A 23616-nucleotide genomic window follows, 5' to 3' on the forward strand; every position below is an offset into this window, starting at 1 on the left:
CTCCCACCTGCTCTCACAAACATTTAAAAGGGTATAGGATGTTAATCAGTTCGAGGCCTGATTAAAGAGGAACATTGTTTCACCTTCTTGGAACTGAATTAGCCTTTTGTCAGAATTATAGGAACTCATAGGAAGCTCAATATCTCTCAAGAACAATCCCAAAATGGATCTGACCTTGTACTGATCTCTACACTTTGCATTGGCATTTCAAGATTTGCTATTCTTTGGTTTTCTAACTACTTTCTCCCTACATGTTCACCTCATATATGAATATCTGTGAGTCTATCTCACAGGCTTATGTTGCTTCAAACAATGGACTAAATTCCATAAGGATGAAGGTCAAGCTAATCTGGTTACTCACTAAAGGACTGTCATTATTGCCATCCTAATTTTGTTTCATACACCCGCATGGCAATCAAATAGCAGTAAAACATATTCGAATTTATTTTGGAAAGTAGTAGTTCAGGGGCTCTGTAGTGCACAGCAAATGGTGTAATTTACACTATGATTCCTTATGAGATTGGCCCAAGCACAAGGATTAATGTTAAATTTTTAAAAGACAAGACTGTGTAGCTACCCCTAATTTTATGCTCACAATCGGGTCAGGTAGACTTGACAGAGAGACTGTCAGTGGAGAATCACTGGGTGAGCCTCAATGATGAAAGAATTTGAAGCTGGGTCTTCCCAGCCTAAGCCCAACACTCAGATCATTCTACTACATAGGCTCCATTCGCTTTCAGCAGGGATGAGGATCCTGTGACCCTGCAGGTGTTGGGCTCCAACTCCCATCAGCCTCAGCTATCATCAGCCAAAAGCCATGGATGACAGGAGCTGCAGCCTAGGAAAATCTGGATTCCTCTTGCCTGCCTTACAGCATCCCAAGCTCCCTCTTTTCCTACACAATGAAGACTTCTCTTGCTTAGTTGTTTTCCTCCAGTTTCTTTTCAAGCTTTTCTCCAGCTGCAGGGCATCTGCTGCATAAACTTTTTGTGGATCTCTCTTTTCCCTACCCAGCCCTTTTGAACTGTCAGTTCTTATCTCATTTCTTCCTTTCACAAAGGGCAAAAATCACAGCTTTTTCCATATGTTTGACAATACAGTTTATAATATTTTAAGGGGAACATCTTGTAATAGTAGATTAACATGTACAAAAAGAGGCATCTCTGAGTGAATGTGGCAGCAGTTGTGGAAAGGTTGCATGTAGTCTATATTCATTTGAAGATATTAGGAAAAATATTTAAAGTGTATAAATTTTAGGGAAGCTTTTAATATTTGATGAATTATTGTATTTTAATATTTTGCTGGAAGCTACCCAGAGTGGCTGAGGAAACCCAGCCAGATGGGCAGGGTATAAATACTAAATTTATTATTATTATTATTATTATTATTATTATTATTATTATTATTATTACTTTAAAAGGTTAGAAAACAATCATTTTTTCCTCTCCTCAAATTTTTAACTTTTTTTTAAAAAAAATGCATCTTTGTTTTAGAAGAAAACTCAAGGTAGCTAACATTACAGAATTAAACACAGCACAAAAGCATCAGTAGAACAATAATATCCACACTGAAACAGCAATCAATAAAACCTCCACATCTGCTGGAACAAGGTTGCTGATTATGGATGGGTTGCTGATTATCAGAATATAATCAGCAACCCATCACTCAGCGCTTCCTAGAACCACATCTTTGCCAAATAGCATACAAATAAGATGATCGTGATCATGGTGATAACATTGGCAGTTACGATTCTAATGAAGGGCTAGGGAACTTGTGGCCCTCTGGAATTGCTGGGCTTCAACTATCAACAGCTACAGCCAGTGGTGGTGAGAATCATTCCAGTCCAGCAACACCTGGAGGGCTACATGTTCCCCACCCCCTTTTCTAAATTGAAGGTGTCCTTTCTCCCAGAGACCTCTGCTCTCAATCAGAATGCATGGGAGGGAATTATGAGACAACCTTGCTGTGAGTTCTGCAAGACTTGGTCCCGGTTCTGCTCATTTTCACCTGGCCTGAAAGGGAAGGATTCCGACTGCTCCTGCTGCTGACAGTGCCTAGAGATAGAATCATAGAATCATAGAATCATAGAATCATAGAATCATAGAGTTGGAAGAGACCACAAGGGCCATCGAGTCCAACCCCCTGCCAAGCAGGAAACACCATCAGAGCACTCCTGACATATGGTTGTCAAGCCTCTGCTTAAAGACCTCCAAAGAAGGAGACTCCACCACACTCCTTGGCAGCAAATTCCACTGTCAAACAGCTCTTACTGTCAGGAAGTTCTTCCTAATGTTTAGGTGGAATCTTCTTTCTTGTAGTTTGGATCCATTGCTCCGTGTCCGCTTCTCTGGAGCAGCAGAAAACAACCTTTCTCCCTCCTCTATGTGACATCCTTTTATATATTTGAACATGGCTATCATATCATGGCGATCAATCAGGGTGGTGTCTTGTTTGGGGGTTATTCCTGGAAGCAACTTTTAGTTGTGGAGGAAATGTATTGTTTTTGCTCCTGTTTGGATTCTCTTCTTGTATTTCTATGGTTAGGCCTCCGTATGAATTACTAGTGAATTGTTTGATTGTAGCGTATATTTGTTAATATGAGATGTGAGCAGCCTTTAAATATTAGTATGAGAATTTCCGTTTTTGCTATGTCTTGTATTTGTTAGTGAATTATCTGGAAGCGTTGCTATTTAATGTAAACTTTTCTGATATTGTGAGCCGTTTGCAGCATGGCTTATCATGGAAAAACGGCATACAAATAAACAGATGATAATCATTTAATGAGCACTTCCTGTTGTTTCCTCCAAGGATAAAATGAAACCAAAATCACACTTAAATTTAAGCCAGTGCCCAGCATTCCATCCCATGCTAGCAGCACTAAAATGAATTTGTATGTAGTTACTGGGACAGTAGTATAATATCCCCACTCTTGGTGGTATTCTTGAATGTTTCCCTTGCAGACAATTGGAAGAACATTCAGTTCGCTGAGCAACTCCCATTCTACAAAGACAGGGCCAGCCTAACCATGAGGCAGACTGAGACAGCCACCTCAGGTGGTGGAATCCAAGGGGCTGTGGTGGCTTCCTGGTTCTAGTGAGATCTCACAAGAGGGAACCTGCAGAACCCCAGTAAGTGAGGCTTTGGCAAGGGGGTGGAAACCTTGCACACAGAGCAGCATCTTCCTACTGCACCTCAGAAGGCAAAACAGGATGGGCCATCCTTGTATAAAGGCTTTCTAAGCAAGAAAAAACATATTAGAAAAATGCACAAATGTGTGGCAGCTGTGTGCTTTTGGGTTGTGAATTAGGATCACATACCACTGGAAAGTTCTAAATTTCCATTTTTAAAAGGCTGCATACAGATACAACTATAACGGCAAGCAGGCATTGTAGTAACATGTTTCTGGTCACTATAATTATAAAAAGGAAAGGGGGAAAAACTGCTGTGTACCATTCTCGTGTGTTTTCCAATACTCATATGCTCTTGAAAAGACCCCAGTCCATTTTACATTAGACAATTTGCAGTTGCTCTGAGGATGTCAAAGAAGAGTTTGAAGAGAGTAGTCATGGAAAATCAGAGCATTCTCTTTAGGAAACATAGATACAAAAAAATCTACTTTGTGTGGAACAAATTTTAATATGGTTAGGCTGCAATCCGATGGGACTAAGCCCAACTGACCCCTATGGGACTTACTTTTGAATAGACATGTGTAGGATGACATTGTAAGGATTCTACATATGACACTCCAGACTGTGTTACTCACCATGACTAGACCAATTGAAATGAATGAACCTACCTTTAATGGGTCTACTCTGAGTAGAACTAGTGCCCAAGTGTGTTGGCAATTATACTAAGCCTTCTTTTTTGTGGTAGGTTTGTGGCTCCATTCCTTCCTGGAGGAGTATGTGATTTTTTTCATAAGTCACTCTGAGTTACCTTTTCTTTAAAAACAAACCAACCCACGAATGACTAATGAATTCAATAAATAATAGTAATAAATGAAGGGGATACAATTTGTATGAAACATTAGTTTAGTCTTCATGGATATATTTATTGAATTGTTTTACCAAACACCAGAAATCATCAGACATGGCCTGTTACTCAGCTCCAGAACAAAGAACAAAACAACTCACCCAAAGAGAGTTTGTGTTCTTGCTCTTCCAATCGAGCAGTTTGATGACTTCTCCATAGATGGGGGAAATTATGTGTATAATAAGTAGAAATAAGTAACTTTATAAAAGACATTTTCATGCTGCAATTTTGGAATACAGCCCCCACAAGGTACACAATGTGAATTCAAATCCCCAGAACAAAGAGAAATACAGCTCATCAAAAACTCGTGTGTAGGGAGTGCAGAATAGAGCAGAATCATGTTTCTTTCCCTTTCTCTTTTTAACATTCTTTCTTGCCATCAGAGTGAGGCTCATCAGATCTTCCAGGGATTGGACACGAATACCATTTTAAGCTCTTGGCACATCCTCAGCATTTTGTCATCCCGCTGAAATCCTGGTGCAACAAAGTTTACAAAATCTGGGCGAGTTTCTAAACTCATTCAGTGGAAGGTGTTTAAAAGTTTCCTTCAGGCATTCTAAGCTCTCAATAGTAGGGTATGCCTGTGTATTCCTCCTTCATCCCTGTGTAACCTTTAAGCCCCAATGCAGCTGGCATCTAGTCACACAATTAATTTAGCTTCACCTCCAATATTGCATCACCTTCCTTAGAGAATCATGAATTTCCCAAGAAGTCAAACACACGAGCTGCTAGGCCTGCTCATGTATACAGGTTCTGGGCAATCGTGGTTTATGCTCAGCCAGGTGCCATGCTCACCTACTGGATTCACATCAGATGACTGCTGGCAAAGTGTAGTGGGACCCAATGCTAAGATGGACCTAAAAGCCTGAGTCTATTCCAAAATCATGACTTTAGTGAGGCACGAGTAGGGCTTCTCTATAGGAAGTAAAGTCCAGTACACAAGCATCCCTTTGTGAGCCATGGCTGCATGTGTTTCTGTCACCTTGGCCCTATTCACACCTTGCTCACCTGTGAAGCATACCCACACATGCAAGGCAGAGCTTCACTTTTAGGCCCACCCCTGCTCATCTTTTTGAAACAGCATAGAAATAGCAACAAGGACTGCTTCTTTCCATATGAACCTACCCAGACCTTGAGATCATCTTCTGATGCCCTCATTCATGTGCCCCCCCCCCCTTGAGAGGTTTGGAGGGTGGCAGCACGAGAATGGGCCTTCTCTGCAGTGGCTCCCCGTTTGTGGGGAGTTCACCTGGCGCCTTCATTATAGACCTTTTTAATGTTCCTTTTTAACCAGGCCTTTGATTGATCCAATTTATATCCTATGCTCTTTTAAAATGGGGGGGGGATTGTTGGGGGGGACTACTGGGTTGTTGTTTTTATTTTTATTAGGTATTTTGTGGTTTTATATCTTGATTTTAGTCTGTGAACCACCCTGAGACCCCTGGGTATAGTATGGTAGAAGAAGAAGAAGAAGAAGAAGAAGAAGAAGAAGAAGAAGAAGAAGAAGAATCTGCTCACATTTAGAGGCTCTGCACGATCAGAACAGCTGCTCAGCCAAATTCATAAATATATCCTGGAATAGAATCATAGACTCTATTTCTCTCTCTCTTATACAAAGAAAAGTTCTACAATTCAATATTTCTGGAAATACGAAGTTTGTGCAATGCACCCAGCTGAAGCTGAAATGGAATTCTGTCCCCCTCCTTTTTTCTATTTTTCTTTTCAAATTCTAATGACTTTCCACAGATTATTTCAACAGCTTAGGTTGAAGGTGGTCTATTAAATTTCATTTGTGAAATCCCCCCTTTTCTCAAAGTTACTCACCCCTATGTGGTAGACTAGATGCTGACTTGGTTGAGGCCATCCAGTGAGGTTTTTTAACTGCATGGAGATCTGAATCCTAGTCTCCTAGTCTCCTAATCCAGCACTCTGGCCACTGCACCACACTGTAATAAGCAGTACTTGATGAAGCTTAAACAACCACTAAGGCAGCGCCAGTGTGATGGCCGGGGATTCGGACTCGGAACCGGAGGAGTCTCGTTTTGCACCTGATCCTCTGCCTCAGGCGGCATCTGAACCAAGTATGGGGCCTGATTCTGAAGAGCCCCAGTCTGCACAGGTTCCCCTGCAACAAGCACCAGCTGAGCCGAGTCAGAGGCCTGAGCCTGACCAGGCTCCAGATGCAGGGATTACCTCGTTGCCCTCTGGTGGGCAATCACGTGCAGCTGCTCCATTACCAGTTGGGTCAGGAGAGGCTGAGGCGGCCTCTGGGTCTAGTAACCCACCGACATCTCCCGAGCTGCAGAGACTGAGGACTGAGAGAAGGAGAGACCTGAGTATTCGCAGGAGGAGTGCTCTCCTTTGGGCAAGACAGGGACATGCGTCACCAGGGGATCAGGACCGGCCATTACCCCGACAGAGATAAAAGGCTGCTGGACCCTGCCCCAAGTTGCGGGAGCAACATTGCTGCTTACTGGAACCTGCCTGTTACCCTGTGCCTGACCTTGCCTGGTTTCCTGCCTTGGCCCTGTTGGACTGACTCCTCGTGGAATCCTTGGATTCGGGACTGGACCTGGACCGCGTTGCTCGGGTTAACCCCCGGGCCTAGCACAGCCAGATACATTTATAGTGTTTCAAGATAATTTATTTATTGCATGTTAACACAATTTACTGTTTCCACCTCTGCTTGAGTTAAACATCTGCTACGCCACACAACTGGCTTCTTGCCATTTTAAGGATCAGTTTAATTTCTGCTGATTATTCTTAACATGTCAGAGCTGGCAACCAAGTAAAGCCGCTTTATCTTATTACACATAATGCCAAATTAATATATATAACAGAAAATAATTGCCCACTTATCATAATTCTTAACATGTCAGAGCTGGCAACCAAGTAAATCCACTTTATCTTATTACACATAACCCCAAATTAATATATGTAACAGCAAATAATTACACACTCATAATGCATAGGGCCCCCATATAAACCAGAAAATTCTGTTGACGCCCAGGGGGTGGTAGCTATCGTGGCCACCTAGGGGGATTTTCTAAATTATGTCTGGGATTCTTTTCTGTTCCCTTACAGAAGTGGAAGCACTGTGGAGAGGTTGCTTTGTTGTTGCCTCCCAGAAGACCCGCCCGCCACCCTGCCGTCCACTGCTGCCGCTTGCCCACAAAAAGCTCAACAACTTTGGATCGCTCAACTTTGGAAAGCTCAATTCAGTGGTACTTTGGGTTATTTTTTTCTGCCTGTTGTAGCAGTTGTAATGTGCAATGCAAGATGTTGCATGATTTTAAACCACATTTCTTGTGTATTTTACAGTGGTACCTTGGGTTAAGTACTTAATTCGTTCCGGAGGTCCGTTCTTAACCTGAAACTCTTCTTAACCTGAAGCACCACTTTAGCTAATGGGGCCTCCTGTTGCTGCCGCGCCGCCAGAGCCCGATTTCTGTTCTTATCCTGAAGCAAAGTTCTTAACCTGAAGCACTGTTTCTGGGTTAGCAGAGTGTGTAACCTGAAGCGTATGTAACCTGAAGTGTATGTAACCCGACGTACCACTGTAACTTTTTGGATGGTCGCCCCAAGAAAGCTCAGCAACTGTGTCTGGATTTTTACCTCTTGAAATATGGCAATTCTAATTTAGGGAGACTATGGTACATGACTCCACTTAAGACTGTCAAATACCTAGAGAAATTGTAATGATCATTCCTGGAAGTGTGGAAAGAGAAGGCTGGGTCGCACGCCTTGCCAAGCCACACCCCCAGGCTACATTCCGAGGCTACATTCCACGATGGCGCTGCCCTGCCCTCTCTTTGTCTGCTGTGTCCTGGCTGGGATGAGTCCTTAATCACTGATTGTGCCTCTTGCTTTCTTAGAACCAGAGAGGTGTGTGTTTGAAAACTTCTTACTCTCACTGTCGAAAGGTAAGTGTCCCACCTGCTGCTCCATCCACTTTTGCTTCGGGGGCTGCCCAGCCCAGACATATGGCTCCCCATTAAGGTTGCCCATGAAGATATGCAACCCTAGAGCTGAAAACTCCTGCTTTAAATCCCAAAAGTTATTTATTAACTTATTTAAAAGATGCAGCATTTGGGGGGGGGAGAAATAATTATTTTGTTATATAGTGCCATTTTTGCTTTTTGGTATATATAAATGGGAAAGAAAATAAACCCCTTGCTTTAAATAGTGGCTCATTAAATTATGGGAACTGGCAGTCCTAAGTGATGTACTATTGACTCAGTGGAAGGAAAGCAACAATGAGAGTAGGAATGGGAGCTATTGGAATACAAGGCAAGGAATGCTATGGTGCAACCAACGTCTCCCACTCCTTATTGGTGTCAAGCTTGGAGAGTCCTCCCCTTCCTTTGATAACTTCACAGATGAGAATTAACAAGCAGTCGGTGAATTTATAATCCTTTTATTACAGCTTCATGTTGCGATCATAAAATCCGCAGCTCCTGGCAAGGAGGGCAGTTGCCTACTCTAACCCCTACTTCCGACTTCCGCAGCAAGAAACGCACCAATGGGAAGTTCCTCCCCCCCCCACATCCTTTGTTCTCTGATACATTCAGACCTCCGAGTCTGGGGAGAAGGGGAGGTCCCCCATACTCTCGATTGACATCTCTCCTAGCTGCCCCCTCCCTTCTGCTTCCTGTGTCATTACCTTGTAGCTTGGTAGCTCCTCTCCAATCTGTTCAGCTTCTGTGTCTGTGTCTGCCTGTCTCTCTGCTTCTGAAAATGCTGGAGGCTGGGGGGCGGCAGCAAATACTTCCCCCGCCCCTCTTCTGAGAGAAGCTGATCTGCCTGCAACTGCATTCCCCCATCTTCAGATCCAGACCATTCCCTGATATCTGGTTTATCTCAGGGCTTCTTGAACTGTGGTCCGCAGATGAGCTTTAGTCATGTGGTCAGCAGTGTCTGTGGATTCGTGGTTGAAGACAGGAGATGGCACATCCCTCCCATTAAATATTCATACTGATTTCTAATTATATTTCATTTATTACCGTATATACTCATGTATAAGCTGACTTTTTCAGCACATTTTTATGCTGAAAAAGCCCCCCTCAGCTTATACTCAAGTGAGGGTCCTCTCTGCCACTGTCGGTGACGGCAGAGGAGGAACGAGCAGCCCAAACACAGCCTTTTCGGGCTGCTTGCTCTTCCTCCACCGCTGCCACCATCAGCCTCTGCCTCTTGGCAGCACCCTAGGTAGGCAGGGGGACGGGAGGGGCTGAGGGGGAGAGAGAAGCCCCCTTTGCCGTGTGCGCATGCATGCACACACACACACTCTGGCCCACCAGGAGGTTTATGGTGTGGTGAACCGGCTTATACTCGAGTATATACAGTATAATGTATTACAATTTCTATGCACAAAAATATACAGTGGTACCTCGGGTTACATACGCTTCAGATTACATACGCTTCAGGTTACAGACTCCGCTAACCCAGAAATAGTACCTCGGGTTAAGAACTTTGCTTCAGGATGAGAACAGAAATTGTGCTCCGGTGGTGCGCAGCAGCAGGAGGCCCCATTAGCTAAAGTGGTACCTCAGGTTAAGAACAGTTTCAGGTTAAGAACGGACCTCCGGAACGAATTAAGTACTTAACCTGAGGTACCACTGTAAAATACACAAGAAATGTGGTTTAAAATCATGCAACATCTTGCATAGCACATTACAACTGCTACAACAGGCAGAAAAAAATATTTAATTGGTCTGCCAAGACTCTCAGCAATTTTCATATGGTCAGGGGGCGGGGAGTTGGAAAACCACTGATTTCTGTATTGGTTTTTTTTTGTGTGTGTGTGTTTCTATCATCCCTGGTTTGGAAAGGTACCATAGAGAAAGAGGAAGAGGGTATTGTTTAATTGGCAATGTTATTTTGATGTGTCTCGTTTTGAGGTCCCTTCCCTTTTTGTTGTTGCAATTGTCTTTTTCCTCTTCTTTTTCCTCCTCTTTAATGATTATCCAGCAGTGGAAAATGTAGAAGTCCTAAAAAAAATTAAAATTGTAATTCCTTTAGTGCATTAAAATGTTTATATAATGGGGGTGGGTGTTCACATGTAGTGTTTGGTAATTAGTACTTTGCAATATTTTATTCTTAATATCCTTAGTAATTACAATAAATATATTTCCTGGTTCTAAAAAAAAGAACATGGGCAACACAATAAATGTGCTGCTGCAACCATACATATATATATATATATTTAAAAACTTCTTTTTAACCTGCATTCCAAGCCAGCCTACTACATAATCAGAGGCATTGTTCACTCCCTGGGTAAGAAAACAAGTTCCCATTTATATTGCTCTAAATGTCTGCCAACATTTTATACCTGTTGTAAGTTCTTGATTTCAAAATGCCCATGATTATTTCAATCCTGGTTGTGTATAATAAGCTTCTAATGACAGTTCACTACTTTATTATAAATATGATTATTTCTAACATGCAAAAGCTAAACACATGCACAGCAGAAATGCCAACAGCTTACTAATGTATAAACTGGAGGTGGAGCTTCTCCAGTTATACTGCCTAACATTTATCTCATAGTAGCAGCTAATTAATTGCTACTTATACACTATATATCTCAGTAAAACTGATTTCTTTACAAAAAGAATCAAGCCACAGAATTTCCATAGAATCCTTCGGGATTCCTTCAGGCTACCCAGTACCTCTTGGCTGACAGTATATAGTCTGCAGCCTTGGGTTAGTCAACCCTTATCCAACCCATGAGAGTGGATAGATAAATCTAGTTTATGTTAATTTCACATTTTCGTTTATAAGTCCATTCTGTCCCATTTCTACATCAATCTGCTTTTTAAAAAAAAACTATGCAAAATTTCATATTGAAATAGGTTTTGTCACAAATACATATTTTATCACAATGCATACATGTCTTTTTCTTTTTGTGTAAACATTTTTTAAAAATACACATTTTAATGCATTTTGGTACCTTTTTATTATTATTTTTTTAAAAAAACCACCAAGCACTCTAGGAACACCAGGAGGCCAGCATGGTGTAGTGGTTAAGAGTGGTAAATTTGTAATCTGGTGAACCTGGTTCGCGTCTCCGCTCCTCCACATGCAGCTGTTGGGTGACCTTGGGCCAGTCATACTTCTCTGAAGTCTCTCAGCCCCACTCACCTCACAGAGTGTTTGTTGTGGGGGAGGAAGGGAAAGGAGAATGTTAGCCGCTTTGAGACTCCTTCGGGTAGTGATAAAGCAGGATATCAAATCCAAACTCCTCTTCTTCTTCTTCTTCTTCTTCTTCTTCTTCTTCTTCTTCTTCTTCCTCTTCTTCTTCAGGAAGTAATGTCAAAGCTTCTCTCTTATGTCAGTTTTCTGATATATTAACTGGGCTAAGCATTGGACTGGCTGGCAGGAAACGGTCGTTGCCTCTTGGCAACAGCAGTATTCGCTTTTGGAAACACAGTTACATACATGTATTCAGCTACTCTTATGAATTATATTTATTTTACTTTCTGTAATTGGAATCATGCTGTTGCTAAACGCTTATCTCTTCAACCTATCACCTTGGTACCTACACATACTTTCAACCCTTATTGTGTGATGAATTCTCCTTTGGTCTGTAAATTGGTTTAAATTTATGTAAATTATAACTAAGTTGAGGAGAATGGGCATATTGACTATACTATATTGTATTGTCTATACCAGCCTTTCTCAGCCTTGGGTCCCCAGTGGTCAGATGATGGAAGTTGTAGCTCAACAACATCTGGGGAGCTACGGTTAAGAAAGGCTAGGCTATAATGATTGGTAGTGGCTTCTTCAGGGTTTCAGGAAAGTTGGTCTCCAGCCCTACCTAGAGATTCTGGGGATTGAACCTGGGCTCTTCTGCATGAAGGCAGCTGCTCTGCCACTGAGCTACAGCCCATTTGTCGCTATATAGCACAGAGCACCATTTTCTATACCATACTTGGCAAGGAAGCATAGAAACCTATGACGGATTACTAAATTATAGGTCATTGTTTCTTCTAATCCAGGTGGAGCACATTTACAAAAATGAACATCTTCTCATTATCTTGTGAGTGTCTGGAGGGGGTTGGAGGACAGATGACGGCTAACAGATTGAGGTTGAATCCTGACAAGACAGAAGTACTGTTTTGGGGGGACAGGAGGCAGGCAGGTGTGGAGGACTCCCTGGTCCTGAATGGAGTAACTGTGCCCCTGAAGGACCAGGTGTGCAGCCTGGGAATCATTTTGGACTCGCAGCTGTCCATGGAGGCGCAGGTCAATTCTGTGTCCAGGGCAGGTGTTTACCAGCTCCATCTGGTACACAGGCTGGGAACCTATCTGCCCATGTTCTGTCTCACCAGAGTGGTGCATGCTCTAGTTATCTCTCACTTGGACTACTGCAATGCCCTCTATGTGGGGCTACCTTTGAAGGTGACCTGGAAACTACAACTAATCCAGAATGCAGCAACTAGACTGGTGACTGGGAGTGGCCGTCAAGTCCACATAACACTGGTCTTGAAAGACCTACATTGGCTCCCAGTATGTTTCCGAGCACAATTCAAGGTGTTGGCGCTGACCTTGAAAGCCTAAAACAGCCTCGGTCCAGTATACCTGAAGGATTGTCTCCATCCCCATCGTTCTGCCCAGACACTGAGGTCCAGCGCCGAGGGCCTTCTGGCGGTTCTCTCGCTGTGAGAAGCCAAGTTACAGGAAACCAGGCAGAGGGCCTTCTCGGTAGTAGCACCCAACCTGTGGAATGCCCTCCTACCAGATGTCAAAGAGAAAAACAACTACCAGACTTTTAGAAGACCTCTGAAGGCAGCTCTGTTTAGGGAAGCTTTTAATGTTTGACAGACTATTGTATTTTAATATTTTATTGGAAGCTGCCCAGTGTGGCTGGGGAAACCCAGCAACTGGGCATGTTGCCAGGCAACTATGTGTTTATGTACATATCAGGGGGGGGAAATCACCCCATGAACAAGGCTCATATTCTTTTTGGCTATCTGGAACTAATATCTGTAAAACACCTCTGTGGTATGAAGCATATTGGACAGGCTATAATGATACACTTTTAAACAGATTAAGCTTTTTAAACGAGGGCATAGTTGCATGCCTCTTTTTAATACTATACTGTATAATGCTGAAAGCAGTCCAGCTACAATCTTTGGACTCCTTATGGTGACCTGTTTATTACGCATTTATCCTGTTTAGCTTGCGCAAAGCTTATCTGGTCTTTATTAGGCTTTGTTTACAGGGCAGTTACACAACAAGCATTCCTCCTGATTTGGTCTACCCATTAATCAACTGATTATCCCACACTTCTCTGTGCATTTCGTCATCACTTTCCTAACCACAAAAGACCCGCCTTACAAAATTACTTTACTCCAATTTAATTCCACATATAATTGCAACCTACATTTCCAGCATGCGACTGAATTACACCTGCAAAATACTGGCAGCCCAGAGGTGACTACAATCATGTCTATGTAGAAGTACATTCCCACTGAAATAAATGAAACCTGTCAAGTAATACACTCAGAAACAAGGCGAAAGTGCCACAGAGTTCAAAATGTAGTCGGTTCAAAACTCCAGAGACCCAGAATTTCACAGTGCAGGAACTGTGATAAAAATTGGTTTGGACAAAACTGGCTTTCTGCTTCAGTCATTTATACTCTGGCTAGACATATGTGTAAACTAGTGAGTTCAAACTGCTTAACAACAACATTGTGAACTGATTCTGTAGAAGCAATGTTAATTGATCACCATTGAATATATTATTGTACAATGTGACTGAAGTTACAGTCAAAAGGCAAGATATTTTTGTCAGCAAATGTTGCTTATAATTATTATTCTTTATTATTTCCGTTCACTGCTTTTTTAAAAATTCTCAAAGCAGTTCCCAAATTCCAGTTTGTCAAGGTAATATGAAAGTCAGGGCAAGGAACGTTTGCAAGCAGAACATCAACTCATGACTGTCTTTGGCCAACCACACTTCTTATCTTCTTGTCTTCTAATTTGACTAAGGCAGGGGTGAGAAACAGAAGTTTGAATTCATCTCCCACAACTGCAGCCATCATAACTGTGAAAAGAAAGTCTTTGGAGATAGATGATCGATCGATACAGTCAAACCTCAGTTCCCGAAAGCCTCCATTATTGTACATTTCGGCTCCTGAATGCTGAAAACCTGGAAGTAAATGCTTCGGTTTTTTAACGTTTTTTGGAACCTGAACGTCCGACATGACTTCCACTCCATGCCTCGGTTGTCAAACATTTCAGAAGTCAAATGGTCTTCCAGAACAGATTATGTTTCAGAATTGAGGTTTGACTGTAGAACATATGGGTGGAACATATGGGTTGTGTTAATTAAGTTCAGTGGGTCTAGTCAGAGTAAAATTTAGTTGAATACCACGCTGCTGCCTCACCATTATACTTACAATCTTATAAGGCATCATATTCTACAAGAAAATAGACACTGTCATGTACTACTAAAGATTAACTTAAATACACCCCAGAACAGCAGCAATTATGTTAAAACTTTAAAAATGGCATGTTACATTATTCCAATCTATTGAATCCTTAGCCTAGACATTTAAAATGGCTATTCAATTACACTCAGACTTGTAAAATGCTTATATGGTGCTTAGACCAGATAATAGTTTACTTTCTCAGGCAGTGGTTAGATTTTCCTCAACAAATAATCTGAAAAATCAAGCACTCATTCCTGAATAACCAGCAGAAACAAAAACTGATATGATAATCAGACTGCAGGGAAATCAAAGACTTCTGGAAAAGAAAGGCTTTCAAACAATGACAGAACACAAAGGGGACAAGCTGGTTTCCCAAGACAGGGAATTTCATATCTTGTGTGTCACTACCAAATGGCTACTAGCCATGGTGGTTCAACCTCCAGTGTCAAAGGCTGCATACAAGTTCCAGTTACAGATAGGTAGCCGTGTTGGTCTGCCATAGTCAAAAAAAAAACAACAACTTCCAGTTCTACTGGAAGGAATTTTTTTTGTTTTGCATACAAGTTGTTGGTCATCACATGTATGGAGAGTGATGTTGCACTCAGACTCTGCTTAAAGGCTTCTCATGGGTCTCATCTGGTTGGCCATGGTGATAACAGGATGCTCAACTAGATAGGCCTTTGGCCTGATCCAGCAATAACCTAGATTACTTCAAAAGTCAAATTAGAAGAAGGGAGAAAACCTGACTAACATACCATGTCCTACTAGATAATTATTTTAGGTTTACTGCATCAACAGCTTCTTCTTTTTCTTAATTCTTTTGGATCAAGTTTTCTATTGTTGTTGTTGTTTAGTCGTTTAGTCGTGTCCGACTCTTCGTGACCCCATGGACCAGAGAACGCCAGGCACCTCTGTCCTCCACTGCCTCCCGCAGTTTGGTCAAACTCATGCTGGTAACCTCGAAAACACTATCCAACCATCTCGTCCTCTGCCGTCCCCTTCTCCTTGTGCCCTCCATCTTTCCCAACATCAGGGTCTTCTCCAGGGAGTCTTCTCTTCTCATGAGGTGGCCAAAGTACTGGGGCCTCAGCTTCATAATCTGTCCTTCCAGTGAGCACTCAGGGTTGATTTCCTTCAGTATGGAGAGGTTTGATCTTCTTGCAGTCCATGGGACTCTCAAGAGTCTCCTCCAGCACCAGAATTCAAAAGCATCAATTCTTCGGCGATCAGCCTTCTTTATGGTCCAGCTCTCACTTTCATACATCACTACTGGGAAAACCATAGCTTTAACTATACGAACCATTGTTGGCAAGGTGATGTCTCTACTTCTCAAGATGCTGTCTAGGCCTGTCATTGCCCTTCTCCCAAGAAGCAGGCGTCTTTTAATTTCGTGGCTGCTGTCACCATCTGCAGTGATCATTGAGCCCAAGAAAGTAAAATCTCTCACTACCTCCATTTCTTCCCCTTCTATTTGCCAGGAGGTGATGGGACCAGTGGCCATGATCTTCGTTTTTTTGATGTTGAGCTTCAGACCATATTTTGCGCTCTCCTCTTTCACCCTCATTAAAAGGTTCTTTAATTCCTCCTCACTTTCTGCCATCAAGGTTGTGTCATCTGCATATCTGAGGTTGTTGATATTTCTTCCAGCAATCTTAATTCCGGCTAGGGATTCATCCAGCCCAGCCTTTCGCATGATGAATTCTGCATATAAGTTAAATAAGCAGGGAGACAAAATACAGCCTTGTCGTACTCCTTTCCCAATTTTGAACCAATCAGTTGTTCCATATCCAGTTCTAACTGTAGCTTCTTGTCCCACATAGAGATTTCTCAGGAGACAGATGAGGTGATCTGGCACTCCCATTTCTTTAAGAACTCGCCATAGTTTGCCGTGGTCGACACAGTCAAAGGCTTTTGCATAGTCAATGAAGCAGAAGTAGATGTCTTTCTGGAACTCTCTAGCTTTCTCCATAATCCAGCGCATGTTTGCAATTTGGTCTCTGGTTCCTCTGCCTCTTCTAAATCCAGCTTGCACTTCTGGGAGTTCTCGGTCCACATACTGCTTGAGACTTCCTTGTAGAATTTTAAGCATAACCTTGCTAGCGTGTGAAATGAGTGCAATTGTGCGGTAGTTGGAGCATTCTTTGGCACTGCCCTTCTTTGGGATTGGGATGTAGACTGATCTTCTCTAATCTTCTGGCCACTGCTGAGTTTTCCAAACTTGCTGGCATATTGAGTGTAGCACCTTAACAGCATCATCTTTTAAAATTTTAAATAGTTCAGCTGGAATACCATCACTTCCACTGGCCTTGTTATTTGCAGTGCTTTCTAAGGCCCATTTGACTTCACTTTCCAGGATGTCTGGCTCAAGGTCAGCAACCACACAACCTGGGGTATACGAGACATCCATTTCTTTCTGGTATAATTTCTCTGTGTATTCTTGCCACCTCTTCTTGATGTCTTCTGCTTCTGTTAGGTCCTTTCCACTTTTGTCCTTTATTATGGAAATCTTTGTACGAAATGTTCCTTTCATATCTCCAATTTTCTTGAACAGATCTCTGGTTCTTCCCATTCTATTGCTTTCCTCTATTTCTTTGCATTGCTCGTTTAAGAAGGTCTTCTTGTCTCTCCTTGCTATTCTTTGGAAATCTGCATTCAATTTCCTGTATCTTTCACCATCTCCCTCGCATTTTGCTTGCCTTCTCTCCCCCGCTATTTGTAAGGCCTCATTGGACAGCCACTTTGCTTTCTTGCATTTCCTTTTCATTGGGATGGTTTTCGTTGCTGCCTCCTGTATAATGTTACGAGCCTCCATGCATAGTTCTTCAGGCATTCTGTCCACCAAATCTAAATCCTTAAACCTGTTCCTCACTTCCACTGTGTATTCATAAGGGATTTGACTTAGATTGTATCTTACCGGCCCAGTGGTTTTTCCTACTTTCTTCAGTTTAAGCTTGAATTTTGCTATAAGAAGCTGATGATCTGAGCCACAGTCAGCTCCAGGTCTTGTTTTTGTTGACTGTATAGAGCTTCTCCATCTTTGGCTGCAGAGAATATAATCAATCTGATTTCGATGCTGCCCATCTGGTGATGTCCATGTGTAGAGTCGTCTCTTGTGTTGTTGGAAAAGAGTGTTTGTGATGACCAGCTTGTTCTCTTGACAGAACTCTTGATCTCCAAGGCCAAACTTGCCAGTTGTTCCTTTTATCTCTTGACTCCCTACTTTAGCATTCCAATCCCCTATAATGAGAAGAACATCCTTCTTTGGTGTCACTTCTATAAGGTCTTGTAAGTCTTCATAGAATTGGTCAATTTCAGTTTCTTCAGCATAAGTAGTTGGTGCATAAACTTGGATTACTGTGATGTTAAAAGGTCTGCCTTGGATTCGTATCGAGATCATTCTATCATTTTTGAGATTGCATCCCAGTACGGCTTTCGCCACTCTTTTGTTGACTATGAGGGCCACTCCATTTCTTTTACGGGTTTCTTGCCCACAGTAGTAGATATGATGGTCATCCGAACTGAATTCACCCATTCCCGTCCATTTTAGTTCACTGATGCCCAGGATGTCAATATTTATTCTTGCCATCTCATTTTTGACCACCTCCAACTTACCCAGGTTCATGGTTCTTACATTCCAGGTTCCTATGCAATATTTTTCTTTACAGCATTGGACTTTCCTTTCGCTTCCAGGCATATCCGCAACTGAGCGTCCTTTCGGCTTTGGCCCAGCCGCTTCATCAGCTCTGGATCTACTTGTACTTGTCCTCCGCTCTTCCCCAGTAGCATGTTGGACGCCTTCCGACCTGAGGGGCTCATCTTCCAGCGTCATATCTTTTATATGCCTGTTGTCTTTGTCCATGGAGTTTTCTTGGCAGGGATACTGGAATGGCTTGCCGGTTCCTCCTCCAGGTGGATCACATTTGGTCAAAACTCTCCACTATGACCTGTTCATCTTGGGTGCCCTGCTCGGCATAGTTCATAGCTTCTCTGAGTTCTTCAAGCCCCTTCACCACGGCAAGGCAGTGATCCATGAAGGTGGCAAGTTTTCTATACCTTTCACTTAATATAGACAAATAATTAGTCATTTAGATATCCCTATTAAAGCAAGCAAATGTTCCTTTGGTCATATTTGTCTTCAGTTGTCCAGAGTGCTTAGCATTATTTTTGTTTGTGTGATTATATAGGGGGGGTGTCTGGTACAGGGTTGAAAGTTGTACTATGCCATTTCATAACAACACAATTGTAGGAAACTTTTAAAATTTACATATGTTAGCACCATATGTTAGCAAAATATTCAATATTATTAATTTCACTTTTTTAATCTCCAGATTGTGATCTAATCCCTATCCCCCGGTAAACAGGAGAGCATCACTAGGCTAACAAAGAAAAGGCCTGGAATATCATTCAAATTCAAATCTTGACCTATGAGTTCTGCTGCCCTGTAAGCCACCTTCAAGAACACAGAATCCTTTAAAGGTCAAAGCTCTTCCAAAGGCATCTACAAGAGTTGTCCATCTGGCTTCTTCTTTAGCCCAGCTCTCTTTGTTATACTTGGTTGAATTCTTACCTTTTTAGTAAAAATAAAATAAAAAAAATTAACTTTTCTTCTGCCTTGCTTAACATTTCATTTTCCCCTGTCATGTAGATTTTGGCCAATGGCTTTAGCTATCTATTTCTTTTTGGGTTTTGTTTTTTCCAGTGTGGAAGTTGTGGCTTTCTTTTGGTTTTGTTACACACACACACTCCAAGAGAGAGAGAGAGAGAGATGAGTGGTGGTGTGGCCTAAACCATCAAGCCTCTTGAGTTTGTAATGCCAGCAGTTCAAATCCACACAACAAGGTGAGCTCCTGTCGCTTTGTCCCAGCTCCTGCCAACCTAGCAGTTCAAAAGCATACCAGCATGAGTAGATAAATAGGTATCATTGTGGTGGGAAGGTAAACAGCGTTTCCATGCGCTCTGACTTCCATCACGGTGTCCCGTTGTGCCAGAAGCAGTTTGGTCGTGCTGGCCTCATGACCCAGAAAGCTGTCTGTGGACAAACGTCAGCTCCCTCAGCCTGAAACCGGAGATAAGCACCACACCCCATAGTATAATTTGACTGGCCTTAACTGTCCAGGGGTCCTTTACCTTTACCTATATATTAGTACTGGGCTTTTTCACTTTCCTGCCTATAGAAGTTGCTGTTTCCTCTGGCTGAAAAAGTATACTGCAGCTAGCTCAAACGTTCTTAGTTAAGGATTTAGATTGAATAATAATGTTAACTATGTAGAGATTACAATGTTCTCCTTTCTCCTTTCTCCTTTGCTCTTAATTATGTGCAGGTCTTTCTAACCAGTGGCCTAGTGGTTAGAACAGTGGTTTTCAACCAGTGTGCCATAGCATCCTGGGGACAACACTGGCCTCTGTGCCTATTCCTTCCCTCTGTCCTCTGATGCCCTCTTCATCTCTGCTTCCCAAAGGCTCTGCAGGCAAGGGGTGACATAACTGGGCTCCTGAGCCCCACAAGGGTGCTGTAGAAAGAATGCGCAGTGATTCGTCAAGGGAGCCATGGACTCAAAAAGTTTGAAAACCTCTGGGTTAGAGTGTTGGAATAGGTCCTGGGAGACCAGGGTTCAAGTCCTGACGCACTCATGAAGCTCACTGGGTGACCCTGGGCCAGTCGCTGTCTCTCAGGCTAACCTAACATGGTTTATTGCAACTATTAATATTGCTCAGTTTGATGTGGCTGGGTACATAAAAAACTGAGTCATTTTGGGATGAAGCATAGTCCAGACCCATTAGATATTATTCAAACTTTTACTTGCAGAACTCTCTTTAAAACATAACCAAAAAAAGTAAATGATACATCTAAACAGTTCCATATTTTGTGCATATCCAGCACAGGCTCAGCACCTAAGCACCTGGAACCCCTGGAATCTCGCACCACTCAGAGATTTGGGGATGGGGTGGGCCATGCAACAATGTGTTTAGCATCCATCTGGTGTGAAGATGCTATACTCATGTCCAGGAAAACAGACAATCTCAAGCTAAACTATACCTTTAAAACACATAATTCCCCTCAAATAATAATTTACCCTTCACAGATTTACCATTTCCAGCAACCCTTAACAAACTACAGTACCCAGAATTCTTTGAAAGAATGCACTTTGAATGTTCTTTAAAAGTAGTGTACATGTAGCCTCAGCCCCTATGTATAAACCCAGATATTTCAGAGCACATTTCAGTAGCTTTTCATCAGACTGGAGTAATTTGATCTCATTTGCCTGAATGCACCAGTTCCAAATGCTCGCTTCTTCACACAAATCTATTATATTAAAATTACCAATCATAGCCAATAGCATGTAACCATAGTGATGAGTGTTACCTGACCTGCCACTGTAGAAACCTCATCCCTATAGTTCATACTACATTTGAAGACACATCTACCCAGGACTTCCATTTTCTTCAGCCAACTGAGGGCTTATCCAAATTTACATTTTCCTCTACATTTTCTAGGCATGGTCTGCATTCCATGTCCAAGTGCCTGCCTTCTTTCTTTCTTTCTTTCTTTCTTTCTTTCTTTCTTTCTTCTCCAGAGTTTTCCCCACAAAAATTTGCACTTTAAAGCTGAATCGGAGTAAATGGCAATCCACAGAAAACCCCAATTGCCATTTGTTGTGCTTCAGCTTTAAAGAGCAGGTTTTCGCAGGGAAAGCTCCAGACAAAAAAAAGAACGGCTACTCAGACACAGCACTTTAAAGCGGGGATCTGTGCCTGAAAAGAGTGGAGCAAAAGGTAAGTGTGGATAGGCCTGTAGTGCTTTCCTCATTTCCCTCTTTATGAATGCCTAGGATGGAAACAAGGCAATATTATTGCAACCTACCTTCCCTCTCCGTTTACAGACCTTGTAATATGGCGGGGGGGGGACCTATGGCCCTGCAGGTGTACTTAGCACAGTGTTATTTTTCTAGAAAAAGAGGTGCCGGAATTCAGCACGAACTTCTCCCTTCTTGTCTTGGAATAGCAATGGCACCCACCTGAGAGAGCTCCTGCTGGGGGGAAAGCCCTGACTCAGCAGGTATTAATGTCAGGTACTTAGCAGGCAAAACTGTTGAAATAACCATGTATTCATTACACAGTGAAAGACAGCCATACAGTAAGCCACTCACATCTTACATAGCAAGGTGTCCCACACCATTAGTTGCCATCAGCCGTGCCTCCACTCTAGATGGGATGCAGACAAAAGTTTCTCATTCTGATCTTAGAGTTCAGGCAGGTTAGTACAGGAAAAGGAGATCTCAGGAATTTCAAAGTTATCGCTAGCACTTTGTATTGTAACCCAAAGCATACAAGCGTAGACTGTTGTGCATGGTCTAAAAGGATGTGGGCAGAGAAATAAGAACTTGTGGACATCCAATGACACTGAATGTTGCAAGTTTCAAAGGGACAAAAGAAATTACTAATTCACAAAGTGCATTAAATCATGCCCACAAGTGGCAGTGAAGGCCACTAACTTCGATGACTTTAAAAGAGTATTAGACAAATTCATGGTGGACAAGGCTATCAATGGATACTGGCTAAATAATAATGATAATAATGATAATAGTTTCTATACCACCCTTCATCCAAGGATCACAAGGCAGTTTACAATCTAAAAACACAAAAATACCTAACTTACAGGCAATGACTGTTTTGCATGAGGGTTGCATTCCTGACCCCCACACGCATCAGTGTGTGTAAGCCACCTCTGCTTTCCATTGGCATAGTGCCCAAATGTATAGAGTGTCAACCACACCTGTAAAGGGATGGCATTTCAAGGAAGTGCCAAAGGCAATACTGTATGTGACAGGTGTAAGGTAGCAATTAGAGGATAGTGAGACAATAGGATCACTAATATGAATGCTGAAATAAACCAGGAATATCAGGTAAGAGCTAGCTGATGGGAGTTGACCAGATGGTATCAGGAGGTGGTGAATGCTTCCTTATGGAAAGGGAAAGTGCTGGTTACCTTGAAAGAGGTGGTGCTTTCTGCACCCAGGGTATAACATATTTTTCCGTGTATAAGACTATAATTTTTCCTAAATTTTTGAAGTTTAAAATAAGGGGTCGTCTTATACACGGATAGTGCATAGTGCATTTTTTTTTTTTGAGTCCCCAAAAATAGGGATTGTCTTATACATGGGGGCATCTAATACACGGAAGAATACGGTAATTATAATTCCCTCCCAGCCATAAATATTCCTGGCGAAGGTGCATAAGAAGTTACTGTTTAGATTTTCTTGATTAGCCAGGCATTTTAATTATTTTGTATTGGTTTTATGCTTTGTTGTACTTGGTTGCCTTTATGTTTTCAAGGTAGGTGTTGTTGTTAAGTGCCAATTAAATGCCAGAAGAGACTCTGCTTTAAATACATTCATCTGTAATGATGATAGAGTAAAACACTTCCTCTGTGTTATTCAGTTCCTGAGGAACACCACCAGGGTGGGTTTTCATTCTATTCAGAAAGCTTGTGAATTTTGCTGTTGCTAATGTTGAGGTAGCTACCGGTATTTCAAACCAGTTTTGCTACGGCTGATGGTTTAGACTTGTCTTAAAGAATGTTTTCTGGTGGCTTTTCTTTCTTTCTAGCGTATTTCTTGTTTTTGCTGTATACAGTGGTACCTTGGGTTAAGTACTTAATTCGTTCCAGAGGTCCATTCTTAACCTGAAACTGTTCTTAACCTGAAGCACCACTTTAGCTAATGGGGCCTCCCGCTGCTGCCGCGCCACCAGAGCACAATTTCTGTTCTCATCCTGAAGCAAAGTTCTTAACCTGAAGAACTATTTCTGGATTAGTGGAGTCTGTAACCTGAAGCGTATGTAACCTGAGGTAACTAGTTGTTTAATCATTTATAAGTTGCCAAGAGAGTTTATTATTTGATTATAGCAGGGTCCCTGAAAAATAAAATCTTCACTGCAGGTGAGTTAAAATATTATGGCATGCAATCCAATTTCCAAGTGGTGAGAGACTCAAGGGGTGTCTTGTCTAGAGTTTAGTTTCTTTGGAATAAAGGGCAATGGAGAATGTGGTGTCTTTAGGATACTATAGGGTTCCCCCCCCCCACAAACTTACAACCTGAGCATAGGATGGAATGGCTCACAGCACTAACACCCCAGCAGATCTTGCTTC

The 23616-nt window shown here is 42.2% G+C and overlaps 1 protein-coding gene and 1 long non-coding RNA gene across 2 annotated transcripts in view; one reads left to right on the forward strand and one right to left on the reverse strand.

Moving 5' to 3' along the window:
* Positions 1-7932: 7932 nt before the first annotated feature.
* Positions 7933-23616, forward strand: part of SDR16C5 (short chain dehydrogenase/reductase family 16C member 5) — a 37465-nt gene continuing 21781 nt past the window's right edge. The window contains exon 1 of the mRNA XM_083748022.1: positions 7933-7955. The gene's annotated coding sequence lies outside the window, so the exon portion shown is untranslated. The remainder of the gene's footprint in view (positions 7956-23616) is intronic.
* LOC310848757 lies at positions 13376-22198 on the reverse strand. Its single transcript, XR_014566589.1, has 3 exons — positions 22126-22198; positions 21485-21555; positions 13376-14020 (listed from the first exon to the last, which is right to left on the reverse strand). It is a non-coding gene; the product is annotated as an uncharacterized lncRNA (long non-coding RNA).

This window comes from Podarcis gaigeae (assembly GCF_964106915.1).
Source record: "Podarcis gaigeae genome assembly, chromosome: 7".
NCBI lineage: Eukaryota > Metazoa > Chordata > Lepidosauria > Squamata > Lacertidae > Podarcis > Podarcis gaigeae.